We start from the raw sequence: 13468 nt of genomic DNA, 5'->3' as shown, positions 1-13468 counted from the left end.
CCGGCCGGCTGGAAGTGCCCACTCCCACCTCTTCCCCGCTGGCCTCTCACAAGCCCTCCCGCTGGGATGCGGCCAGGCCTCTGGCCAGTGCTCCTGGCCACGGCTCCCTCCTGCAGGGTGTCACTCCCACCTCCAGCCAACCCTCCCGTTCCCCCCAGCCCCCTGGCCGCGCCTTCCAGACTCTTGGCGCTTTGCTTTCTCGGCCAGACTCAAAACTCGGACGCCCCAGGGCTCCCTGCATGCAGGAGCTGCCCAACAGCTCTGGACGCCACTGGCTGCCTGTTCCTCCCACACTTACATCTTCAACCCAGACCCAGAGCTCCACCTATCCAACTGCCTTTTGTGTGTCCAAAAAGCAAATCGAACATTACACAACTAACTCTCATTGGGGGCCGGGCACGGTGGAACGTAATCCATGGTGGCCTATAATCTCAGCACTTTGGGAGCCAAGGTGGGAGGATCACTTGAGGTCAGGTGTTCGAGACCAGCTTGGGCAACATAATGAGACCCCATCTCTATGTTCTTTTTTTTTTTTTTGAGTCGGAGTCTCACTCTGTCGCCCAGACTGGAGTGCAGTAGCCGCTGCCGGGCACCGCAGCCTCAACCTGCTGGGCTCCGGCAATACTTCTGCCTGTCCAAGTAGCTGGAACGACAGGCGGGTGCTACCACGCCCGGCTCATTTTTGATTTATTGTAGAGATGAGGTCTCGCCAAGTTGCCCAGGCGGGTCTCGAACCTGTGGGCTCAGGCAATCCACTCACCTCGGCCTCCCAAAGCACGGGATTACAGGCTGAGCCACCGAACCCGGCTCCATCTCTATTTACAAAGAATAAAAATTAAAAAGAACCCTTTTCCACTTTAACATAAGTACTGAAGCATGTGCCTTTTTCGAAAGTTCCGAGTTGTTACGCCACAGTGACCAAAGACCGCCTGACTGTCACTTCCAGGCTCACTCCTCCCCCGTCCCTAGTCCCCATGAATCACCGCACTCCTCGCCTGCCGGTTAAGTCAAACCCAGGCTTCAGCCCTGACTCCTCTTCCTCCCATCTCCACATCAGCGACTAACGTTCCTGTTGGCTCTGCCTTTAAGAGCACTTAGGATTCTTGGCGAAGGCGGCCATGTGTCCGTCCACCTGTTCCAAACACCTGGCGGTGGGAGACAAAATGAGGCAGAGCTGGGGGTCAAAAACAAGAGGACTCTCTCAAGGGGAGAGATAAGAAGGGCGACAAAAAATCCTCCTGTTCAAACCAAAATGCCACCACACATGAGGAAATCCAGTGCTAAGAGAGACAGGATTGACCAGTGGAAGATTAATTTTGTTCAGATAAAACCAACAAACAATTAAATAAAAACAGGTCTGAAAAGGTAGAAATTTTTAAAACTAGCTAGACCCATGGAATCAATTATTATTATCATTTAATAACCTAGAAATAAACCCTTACATATATGTCAACTGACTTTTCAACAAGGAAACCCAAACCATTAAATAGGCAAAGAACAGGCTTATTCAGCAAACATGCAAAAGAATAAAGTTGGACCCATATCTTATGCTATATTTAAAAGTGGCTCAACATGGATCAAAGATCGAAATATAAGAGCTAAAACTAGAAAAGCCTTAGAAGAAAAAACAGGAAAATTTCATAACATTGAATCTGACAGTGACTTCTTGGATATGATACCAAAAACACAGGCAATAAAAGAAAAATTGATAAACTTGGCTTCATCAAAATTTAAAACTTTTGTGCATCAATGGACACTACCAAAGGGTGAAAAGACAACTTACAGAATGGGAGAAATTATTTGCAAATCGTATATCTAATAAAAGGTTAATACCCAGAAAATATAAAGAACAACAACAAAAACAACCCAACTTTAAAACGGACAAAGGATAACACTACACGAAAGGGTTTGGCAGTAGCTGGATGCTGCCAGGGAAGGGGGGGCACATAACATCAACAAGGGCCCCTGATCTCAAGCCAGGCAAGGTGGGGACCAAAGGGAAGCCCTAACTTTACCTGTGCGATGACCGTGTGTCTGCCTAGTCCTGAATTGTACCCCACATCTTTAAAATAATAACAATAATAATCAACAGACAAAGGATCCGAATAGACATTTCTCCAGAGAAGATATACAAACCAGAGAAGATATACAAATGGCCAGTAAGTACATGAAAAGATACTCACTATCACCAATCATTAGAAAAACGCAAATCGAAACCACACTGAGACCACGTCATACCCATTAAGATGGCTATTATCAAAATAAACAGAAAATGACAAATGTTAGTGAAGGTATGGAAAAACTGGAACCCTGGTACACTATTAGTTTGAAAGTAAAATGGTGCAGCCCCCGTGGAAAACGACTGGACAGCTCCTCAAAAAGTTGAACAGAATTGCCGGCAAATCCACCTCTAAGTATCTACCCAAAAGAAATGAAAGCAAGGAACTCAAACAGTTGTTTGTACACCCATGTGCACAGCAGCACCATCCAAAATGACCACTGACTGACTATGCAAACATCTATCAACACACGAATGGATAAACCCAAGGTGATAGACACATACAAGCAACTATTACTAAGCCATAAGAAGGAACGACGTTCTAATGCTGTGTACACTACAACATGGATGCACCTTGGAAGCATTATTCTAAGTGAAACAATCCAGACACTAAAGGACACGTATTGTATGATTCCGCTTACATGAGGTACCTAGGACAGGCACGTTCATAGGGACAAAATGTAGACTAGAGCTTACCAAAGGTGAGGGAAGGGGAATGGGGAGTCACTGCTTAATGGATACAGAGGTTCCGCTCGGGATCATTTTTAAGGTTTGGGAATTACATCATGAATGTGATTAATGCCACTGAACTGCATACTTGACTAGTTAAAATAGCAAATGTTATGTTTTATATATATGCTACCACAATTTTTAAGAACTAATAATGTAATGTGCCCCAAACCATCAATCTGTATACTCTAAATAGAAAAAATGTGTGTGTGCTAACTATTCCAGTAAAGCTGTTTACGAAAAAAATCTCAGTGGCTCCTCGGTGGAAGGTGACAAGCTCATCTCCAGGTTCACACAGACCAGCAAAGGACTGAGGACAGCCCAAACAACACTGAAGTGCAAAACAGGAGATCAGCCTTGGCTTTAGTTTTAAAGCCTTATTGCACGCTAAGCCAATTAATGTCATTCGGTATCAGGGAAAGACCTGGATGGAAATGAGAGCCCAGAAAGAGGCCCGACGGACGGGACCAGAGCATCTGACCAAGGTGGCAGCACAGGCACAAGTCGGGGCCGAGGGTGAAGCAGTCACTGAGTGATGCTGGGAAACCTGGTCATTCACACGCGGAGGAGGGAACTCCATCCACAGACACACCTCAGACGTACGAAGACCTCCGCTGGAAAGCAAACGCTAAAACTGGGGGGGATGTGCCAGAAAGCAGCTCTAGGACGCTAAGGCAGGGAAGGATGCCTACTGCAGACACAGACGTCATGGACTGAAAAGGGAAAGACTGATAAATCTGACTGCAAGAAAAAGTAAGCCTTTCCACGAAAGACACGATAGAGAAAACGGAAAGAAAAAGATATCTGCCATGCGTATTACTGACAGGGAACTGGCTTCCAGAACACAGAAAAAACCCCTACAGAATCATATGAAAAACACAAGTAACCTCTCAAAAAAACTCAACAAATCACAAGGAGAAAGAAGAGAAGAAGACACTCAAAACCACCGGCAATCCGGGAAACTTGGGTGAAAACAATGAAGAGATGCCGTTCCACACCCTGGGTTCAGCAGACAATGTCACTGCCTGGCGCTGTCTTCCCAGCCGCTCTGTTGATGAGAGGGGCCAAAGAATCACTCCGGAGAGGCTTCGGCTACTTCGGGCAAGTTTTATTTTATCTTGCTTTATTTTATTTATTTTTTGAGTTGAAGTCTCACTCTGCCACCCAGGTTGGAGTGCAGTGGCACGCTCCGGTCACCGCAGCCACGGTCTGCTGGGCTCTAGCAATCCTTCCGCCTCAGCCTTCCTGGAGCTGGAACTACAGGCGCGCGCTGCCACGCCCGGCTGATTTTTGATTTACGGTAGAGACGAGGTCTCACCAGGTTCCCCAGGCTGGTTTCGAACTCCTGGTCTCAGGCGATCCACTCGCCTCGGCCTCCCAAAGTGTTGGGATTACAGGCTGAGCCACCGAGCCCGGCCTCGAGTAAAATTTAAAATCACTTCTGACTGCATCCTAGACGACAGCATCAGGCATGTTCACGTTCCTGCTAGTAATAAAAAAAAAAAAAATGAGAATAACACTCTGTTCATCACAAGAAGAGAGAAGATAATTAATGGTGATAAAGGCACACAGTGGAGTGTTATTCTACCAATAAAAATGAATGAGCATGTAAAATCAAATAAACCTACACATTACTATGGAAGAATGTTTACAGCAATGTTGAGGGGTAAAAAGACAAGTTATAAACTCGTCATGTATCTGCGTGCAAACGGCCATGCAGACTCACACAGTGAAAAATCAGGCAAGCAATACAATACATTATTGAAAGACACAGATATAACCAGCAAAAGCTGGGATGCCCACACAGTCACACGCACTGGAAAGAAAAAGACAAATTAGAATCGTCGCTACCACTGGAAGGCAAAGGGGAAGAAAAAAAGAAGAGATGTGACTTGGGGGCTGTATGCAGAAGGCTTCAACCATATCTGCAATACTTTGTCTATCTAAGAAGGAGCTCCAAAGCTAACTGCCAATTTACAGGGAAACACAAGAGAAGGGAACGTGCCTATTAACACACGAGCGTGCGGACAGGCACAATCTACACTGAAAAACGATCCAGACAGTGGAAGGGCACTTGAAGAGCCCAGTTCCATCCCTGAGAAGAGACTGATCACAGATGAGGAAAGAGCCGTTTCTTCCCTCACCCTTACAGCTTTTCTGTCCCCCCGGTGTCATGACACCCGCTGGCGAACCCTGAGATGTCCGTAAAATGGCCTCGGAAGTCATGCTGGCAAGCGAAGACACAAGAGATGGAGAGAGCCGTTCTCAGGTGGCAGAGGTGCCGTGGTCCCCCGGGACAGGAGAGCAGCTTTCCTTTCTTTCTTTCTGAAGAAGCCCAGGGAGCTCAAAATCACAAAGATCTCAAAATCCACCAAACAGTGCGAGGACTAAACTCTTGACTTTTGTTTTCTCTTTTCCTGTGCAAACTCCCGGCTGGGGGCCGAAGGTATCACCCCCTGCGAAGACTCAGCTGGGCTTCACAGCCCTCACGAGGCCGGCTTTCCAGCCTGACTAGTATGGCATCACACAGCAGACAGAGAGCGAGACCCAAGGCCCTGCTGACCTGGCAAATCCACCTCTCGGGGACTCCGAGGCTCTGGGCACCTTTTCACCTGCCACCTGTCCTCGCTGAAGTCCGCCACCCAGGAGGCTTCATCTGCAGTAAGACTTGACACCCCCGTCATTCCTCCAGCCGCCCTTTACCTCGAGGTGGCATTTCCTCGACTGATCGCAAAAGTCCCTAGGCAGAGCCGATCTCTGAATCCACCTACAAGCTGCCTGCATTCCATGGCCCACCTTCCTGGGCCAAACCAATGTCAATCTCACATGCGTTGCTTGATGGCTTCCTGCAACTTCTGTCTTCCTAAGATGAGTATCACCAAGCTACCCTTCACTCCCTCAGGCACACGTTCTTGAGACCTCTTGGGACGTGTGTCCTACAAGCCTGGTCACTCACATTCGGCTCAGAGCAAATCGTCCTAAATGGTTTACAGAGTTTGACACCCTTTGTCAACAGGTGCAAGTAGCCCTGTAGAGCAAATCATAAGCTAACTTCAGCTTATGAGGACTCTGAGGTCCCCAGTGTCTGAGTTGAGAGGCCACTGCCATGGTTCATCCATGTTTTAGGAAAGAGTCTAGTCTGTGTTCCAGCCAATGGACATGACAAGACAGCCCAGAAACCACAAGGGAAAGAAATCGCAACTTCATTTGTTAGGAGGTGACGGTTTCCTTAGTGGATGAGCGTCTGACCCCAGAAAGACTTAAGGGTACATAGAGCAATGGTTGTGAGACGCAAACTGTGAAAGGAAACAAGATCTGGAGACCCCAAACGCATGACCCCAAGGGGAAAGCTCAGCTTGGAAACGGAGTCACAGGCCCAAAACACCTGCCTCCCTTCTGCTCCCAGAAGACAGATGGCTGCCATGAGGGAGGGCCACCTCTCCCCAGATGGCCTCCCTTACATACTTCTCACAAGGAACTCCCTAGCGGCCCCGAGATCTCCAGAACTCTGAAGTGGAGTTCCACTGGGTCTTCCTCCACGCCCTCTCCCACGGGTTTACAAGAGGACAGGCGATCCTCCTTTCGTGTGTAACACGTGAACTCACTGAGCAGCTCGAAAGCCTTCGCAAGACCATAAGCTGTGTCCCAATGGCTGACCTCTGCCTTCTCCCCTCTCCCTCCTGTTTGCTCTTGCACCTCTAGCTGCTGTGCTCTCTGTCAAAGCCCTCTTGGGAAAAAGCAGGGGTCACAGCTATGTGTGACCTGTGTCTACTTTTCCCGGGCAGGTCCTAAAACACTGGCAAAAATAAGCCCCAAAATGATTGAGACATCTCAGTTATTTTATTTTTGGTTTACAGAGCCTGTTGTACTGACATTTCTTGAGTCATGATTAAGAATTTATCAGAAGCCGGGCTCAGTGGCTCAGCCTGTAATCCCACGCCTTTGGGAGGCTGAGGTGAGTGGATGGCCTGAGCCCGCGGGTTTGAGACTCCCCTGGGCAGCGAGACCTCATCTCTACAATAAACCAAAAAATCAGCCAGGCGTGGTAGTGCATGCCTGTAATTCCGGCTACTTGGAAGGCTGAGGCGGGAGGATTGCTGGAGCCCAGCAGGTCGAGGCTGCAGTGGCTGGGAGCGGCCACTGCACTCCAGTCTGGGCGACTGAGTGAGATTCCAACTCAAAAAAAAAAAAAAAGAATTTATCAGAACACACACAACTGCAGTTGGCATCACGGAGGCCCTGGGATTCTCATTTAAAATGCGCAATGGAATAGTTGACTGAGAGTTGTGACTTTAAGCCAGAAACTTAATAAGTGGCATTGGACCGTTTACGCACATTCATGATTCACCATACTTACACTTTGATTTACTCACGATACAATACTTAAGTACCAGGAAGCTCTGGTGACAGTAAATTTATAAACGAAACTTTAAATGTTTAACACCAAGTCTGTAAAAAGGGATAAAACATCACTTTGATTCTCCTTGAAAGTGAATGTTAGAAATGCTAAATTAAATATAATTTTTCATAAGCTGAATCTAAAAGCTTAGAAAGGCAGAGCTCTTGGATGTCTGACTTTAATGAAGTGAATGCTGACTTTTTAAGAAGCCAAAGTCATTTCTGAAAAACATTTTCTATGCACAGAACCCGTTCTCCAGAGCATCAACAAACCCAGATTCATCATGAAGGGTTTTCCTTAAAGTCACACAGCAAAGCAAGCATCCCCATCAGGATGCTCGTTTAGGACTGATTTAAGAGCGCCAGCCAACACCATAGGGCATGGGTAAGAAAGAAGGAGAGGTACAGGTAAGACGATTACGGCGGGCAAACCACGATGGAGCTCCCCAGACCCAGTCAAGAACAGGTTCTGCTGTCGTCCTAGGACCCGCAGCCCAGCAGCGCCCACATGGGACCTGGCAGTCCCATGGGAACGAGCCCTGAGGGGGTTCTGGGGCGGGCTCCAGCTGTGAGGTGGCTGCCGCCTCCGGTGGGTGTGTGTCCCTGCTGACCTCCACAAGGAGCAGAAGCAGCACACAGGGCCGAAGCACGACGCCGCGAGATCAAAGCAGCGCAAGACAGCAGCAGGCAGGAGACGCGCCTTTAGGTCCCGTAGGCACACCCAGACACAGCTCTCCTTAGAAAGGGGACGCGCCATGAGGCGGAACCCACTCACCAGCCACAGGGACCCTGGAGAGGGCAGCTGGCCACCGCAACAAAGTCACGCAGGGCAATCACAACGGCACCCCGAATGCAAGCCACTTGGGAGTCACTTGCGAAGCGGAGGTGGGGCGGCACGGCGTTCACACCAGCAATCCTAGCTCTGTGGCAGGCCAGGGCGGCAGGGTCACGCGAGTCCAGGAGCTCCAGACCAGCCTGAGCAAGCAGCAAGGCACCGCCTCTACCAAAAGTAAAGGAATGAGCTGGACGTGGGGTGAGTGCCCATAGCCCCAGCTTCTTGGGAGGCTCCGGCAGAAGGATCACCTGAGCCCAGGAGGTCGAGGCCGCGGTGAGCCATGATCATGCTGCTGCACTCCGGCCTGAGCGATGGAGCGAGACCCAAACCCAAAATAAATAACGTTTAAGTGAACTTGATAAAGAAAAGTACAGGCTAGGCCCAGTGGCTCGGCCTATAATCCCAGCACTTTGGGATGCCGAGGAGAGAGGAATGCCGAGGAGAGAGGAATGCCTGCGCTCAGAGGTTGGAGACCAGCCTGGGCAACTTGGTGAGACCTCATCTCTGCACAGTAAATCACAAAAAAACTAGCCAGGCATGGTGGCGTGCATCTGTAGTTCCAGCTACGTGGAAGGATCGCCTAAGCCCGGCAGGCTGAGGCTACAATGGCCATGAGCGTGCCACTGCACTCCAGCCTGGGCGACAAAGAGTAAGAATCCATCTCAAAAAAAAGCGGGGGGAGTTAAATAAGTCTAAAGACATACTATATTCCTGACAGACAAAACGTATGTTTCTTTTTTTTTTTTTTTGAGTTGGAGTCTCACTCTGTCGCCCAGACTGGAGCGCAGTGGCCGCTCCTGGCCACCACAGCCTCGACCTACTGGGGTCCAGTGATCCTTCCATCTCAGCCTTCCAAGTAGCTGGAACTACAGGCGTGTGCTACCACGCCCAGCTACTTTTTTTATTTATTGTAGAGATGAGATCTCGCCAAGTTGCCCAGGCGGGTCTCGAACCCGGGGGCTCAGGCAATCCACTCACCTCAGCCTCTCAAGGCATGGGATTACAGGCTGAGCCACCAAGCCCGGCTCAAAATGTATATTTCTAAACTTGATTCTTCCCAAATCAATTTAGAGTTTCTGATCCATGAAACAAAATGCCAGCAGGAATTCTTGAGACTGCAACAAAATGATCTCAAAATTTATCTGGAAAGCTAAGTAGGTAAAACATTAAAGAAAGATTCAAAAAAGAAGAGTCAAGAGTCCAGGAGTTGTTTCGTGATATATTAAAACACGACGCTGACCTAACCCACCAACCACAGGCACCGACGCAGAGAGAGACCAGCAGTAGGTCCGAATCAAAGTACGGAGACACAGCCCGTCACACACGGAAGCCCTTAAGCCTACTAAGGGAATGATGGAAGGGCAAAGTTTTTGTAATATCATAATTTACAGAGGATATAAAAGGTCACCCAGCTTCAGGTCATTTGTCCCAAGGAAACAGTCGGAGGTGTGGTAAAAGTGTATGTACGTGTCTTGGTTTTATCTACAAAAGCAAGACTGTTAGCAACCTAAACGCTGGGCTGAGGGACACAACGGAGGCCTACCCAGGAGGCAGAACTGTCTCTTCTGAGTGTACTCAGCGGTGGGAGCTGCTCGGACATCGGGCCTGTGTGGAGGGGGCACCCCTGAGACCCTCATCCTGCACCTCATACAAGCCCGCACAGCGGCACGAGGGAGGCCGCCCCAGATGGAAGCAGGACGCCCTCAGCCATGCACACTCAACAGACCTCAGCAGAGAAGCTGCCAAAACAAAATGGCAAAGAGGCCCCCAGGTGACTTACAAAAGCAAACATGAGAGCGATGTGTGAACATCCTCAAATTCATCCCAACAGAAACGGAAAAGTAAAACATCAACAAGGCACAGGTGTATGCTCCATCCCTTAACAATATACCATCCAGTGGGGACAATGTTGACACCAAAACTACAGATTCAAATAGAACTAATGGGATATAAACCGATATATATCCCACTTGGCAAAGGGCAACAGGAGCCATGAAACATTTAGACCCTGTACCCAGTCCACTCTGGGAACTTGTCCTGTCAAAATAATGCAAAATCAAGAAGTTTCAGCTACAAAGACGGTCATCACAGCATGACGACGGATAAGTCCTACCGGACCATCTGGTGGCCAGCACCCGGGAACCAGTACAATCAAGGAACCCTGGATGGGCATTGCAAAGGATCGCAGTGTACAGACCCAGACACATTGGTGGCATGATGCTGAAGGGTAAACTGATCCATGCACGGAATGGTTGGGCCTCAAGTTGTACAAAGCGGAGGAAGTCAGACACAAAAGTCACGTACAAACGGCTCGCTTACGTGACCATCCAGGCCAGACACGTCCATCGGGACAGAACGTGGCTCAGTGGTTGCCAGGGGCTGAGGAGGGGACAGGGAGTGACCGCTAAGGGAGGTGAGGGACCCATCCTAATGAGATTGTGGTGACGGCTGCACAGCTTGTGACACGCTAACAACCACTGAATCACAGCATGGTACAGGCGGAAGGTACAGCATGTGGGTTTTACCCCAAAAACTGTTAGGAAAAAGGCAAACGCAAATGTTTTCTTTGATTGCTATTGCCACCATCCGCACTCTACAGGGGCTCAGGCCTCAGAGCACACACACCCCCGGCTTGTGACCCTGCCAGCCCAACCCCTGGGGCACCGCCACACAGAGTAGCAGCAGGGCCTCCACACACGGAACGGACACGGAGGTGTACAGACACGCAGCACAGACATGGGACACGGGACATGGACATAGGGACACATGGCACAGACACAGAGACACGTGGCATAGATACATGGACACACAGCACAGACACGGGGACACAGCACACACAGAGGGACACATGGCATAGACACAGAGAAAGATGGCACAGGCACACAGACACACAGTACAGACTTAAGGACACACCACACAGACATAGGTATGTGTGGCACAGACACAGGGACACACAGACAGACAGCACAGATACACAGACACACAGCACAGACACAAAGGCACACAGCACAGACATAAGGACACATAACACACACAGGTATGTATGGCACGGACACAGGAACACACAGACAGACACAGACACACGGCACAGACACACGGACACACAGAAAGACACAGGAACGTAGCAAAGACACAGGGACACACAGACACAAACACATGACACAGACACACGGACACAGAGAAAGACACACGGGTTCATGGCAAAGACACAGGGACACACAGACAGACACAGACATATGGCACAGACACACAGAAAGACACATGGGTTCATGTCAAAGACACAGGAACACAGACAACACAGACACACGGCACAGACCCACAGACACACAGAAAGGCACGTGGGTTCATGGCAGAGACACAGGGACACACAGACAGACACATGGCACAGACACATGGACACAGAGAAAGACACACAGGTTCGTGGCAAAGACACAGGGACACACAGACACACGGCACAGACACACGGACACACAGAGGGCACGCGGATTCATGGCAAAGACACTGGGACACACAGATAGACACAGACACACGGCACAGACATACGGGCACATAGAAAGACACACAGGTTCGTGGCAAAGACACAGGGAACACAGACCGACACAGACACATAGAAAGACATGCGGGTTCGTGGCAAAGACACAGGGACACACAGACACAGACCCGCGGCACAGACACACGGACACACAGAAAGACACACAGGAACATGGAAAAGACACAGGGACACACAGACAGGCATAGATACACAGCACAGACACACAGAAAGACACGTGGGTTTGTGGCAAAGACCAGGGACACACAGACAGACACAGACACAAGGCAGAGACCCACAGACACACAGAAAGACACATGGATTCATTGCAAAGACACAGGGACACATAGAGAGACACAGACACGCGGCACAGACACACGGACACAGAAAGACACACAGGAACGTGGAAAAGACACGGGGACACATGGCACAGACTCACCGGGGTCCCTCTTGTAGAGTCTCCCCTCCGCCAGCACCCGAGGCACAAGCGGGTGCCAGCCACACCCGAGCGCAGGAAGGATGGAACCGAGCCTGGACCCCGTGCTACTCTCACCCAGGACCCGCCCACCCCCAGACCCGGGGCCCCTGCCAGCGCCCTAGCCACAGGCTCTCCCTGCCGGCACCTCCCCCGCCCGTCTGCAGCTGTCTGGGAGGGGCTCCGGCACCCCCGGCCAGCCGCCTCCGAGCCTCACGGTCCAGACAACCCCACAGGGCCCACCGTGTCTGGAAAGACCAAGAGCCGCCCGAGCGACCGGGCCTCCCAGCTGCGACCGGTCCAGCAGCAGCACCGAGGCGCCTGGCCTGTGCCTCCGGGCGGCCGGCGCCCGCACCCGCTGCATCCCCTGCAGCTGCCTGTGAGGCCAAGCCCTGCCTCTGCCCCATCTCCCTGGCCAGCCCCAGAGGGCCTGGGCTGAGCCTGGGGGGACCACAGGCCACGTGCGGCCCAGCAGTCCCATGCCCACATGCACGGGGGGAGAGACAAGGAGAGGGAGAGAGAGAAATGAGAAAGACACGAGCGAGAAAAGGAGCGAGAGGGACAAGAGAGAAATACCAGAAAGAAAGACGAGAGAGAGACCGATTGGGAGAGAGAGAGCGAGAGAGAGAGAGCGGAGATGGAACCAGGGTGGCGAGGATAATCTGGATGGCGCCCTGCCTTGCTGGGCATAGGCTTGTCCCGAGGGAGGGGATGGCTTCACCCGCTGTACCGGGAAGCCACACTCTGCTTCCACCCTGGGCTGAGCCAGCAGCTCCCCTTGCGCTCCTGTCTGGCCCCGTCTCAGCAAAGGCAGCCGGCGGGGGGACCATGCGCTCTGGCTGCCCAAGACGGCCCAAGAGCACGCTTCTGTCCGTGCACACCTGCTGCGGGCGTCCCCTTGACTCTCACCATCTCGGCCGGAACAAGCAGACCAAGGGTCTGGAGTGCAGGGTCTGGGAGCACTGAGACCTCGGCGGCAGCGGCTCGGGCCAAGGCCCCTGTCCCCGCTGGGGCATTCCAGGGGGCTGCTCAGCCCCTCTGAGGACACTCAGGCCCTGCCGAGGCCTGGGGGCTGGGCGTGCCCTCTCCACCCTGACCTGGCGTGCACCCCGGGCTCAGCGGGTCACATGGGAGGAGCCTGAGTCCTGCGGCCCCAAAACAGCCGCCTGGGTCCGGGCAGCCAAGACTCAAGTAGGAGCCCGACTCCTGGCCACGGGGCCTGGGGCAGATGCCAAACCATCCGAGTCTCTAGCCCTGCCTCTCCGACGTGGAGGTGACCATGCGAGGTTGCTGCGGCTGGGTGAGGCGGCCATGAGCTGTGCCCGGTGGCATCAGCACTTGCCCAACCCAGAGACAGAGGTGCTGGAGCCAGCGTCCTGGAGGCCGTGACTGCCGGCGCCGCAAGGTGGGGGGCAAGGAGGTCGGGTGCCGGAGAGGCCTCCG

General features: G+C 51.5%; 1 protein-coding gene across 1 annotated transcript in view; it reads right to left on the bottom strand.

Annotated features, from left to right (window-relative positions):
- The window catches only part of LOC103249248 (voltage-dependent N-type calcium channel subunit alpha-1B-like), a gene marked incomplete at both ends in the record, with an annotated part of 32540 nt that overhangs the window by 1622 nt on the left and 17450 nt on the right, over window positions 1-13468 (bottom strand). The gene's annotated exons all lie outside the window — the stretch shown is intronic.

The sequence above is a fragment of the Carlito syrichta genome, unplaced genomic scaffold (assembly GCF_000164805.1).
Source record: "Carlito syrichta isolate Samal-C Ts95f unplaced genomic scaffold, Tarsius_syrichta-2.0.1 Scaffold118058, whole genome shotgun sequence".
NCBI lineage: Eukaryota > Metazoa > Chordata > Mammalia > Primates > Tarsiidae > Carlito > Carlito syrichta.
Note: the sequence above shows the minus strand (reverse complement) of the source record. Positions and strands in the feature narration are given on the sequence as shown.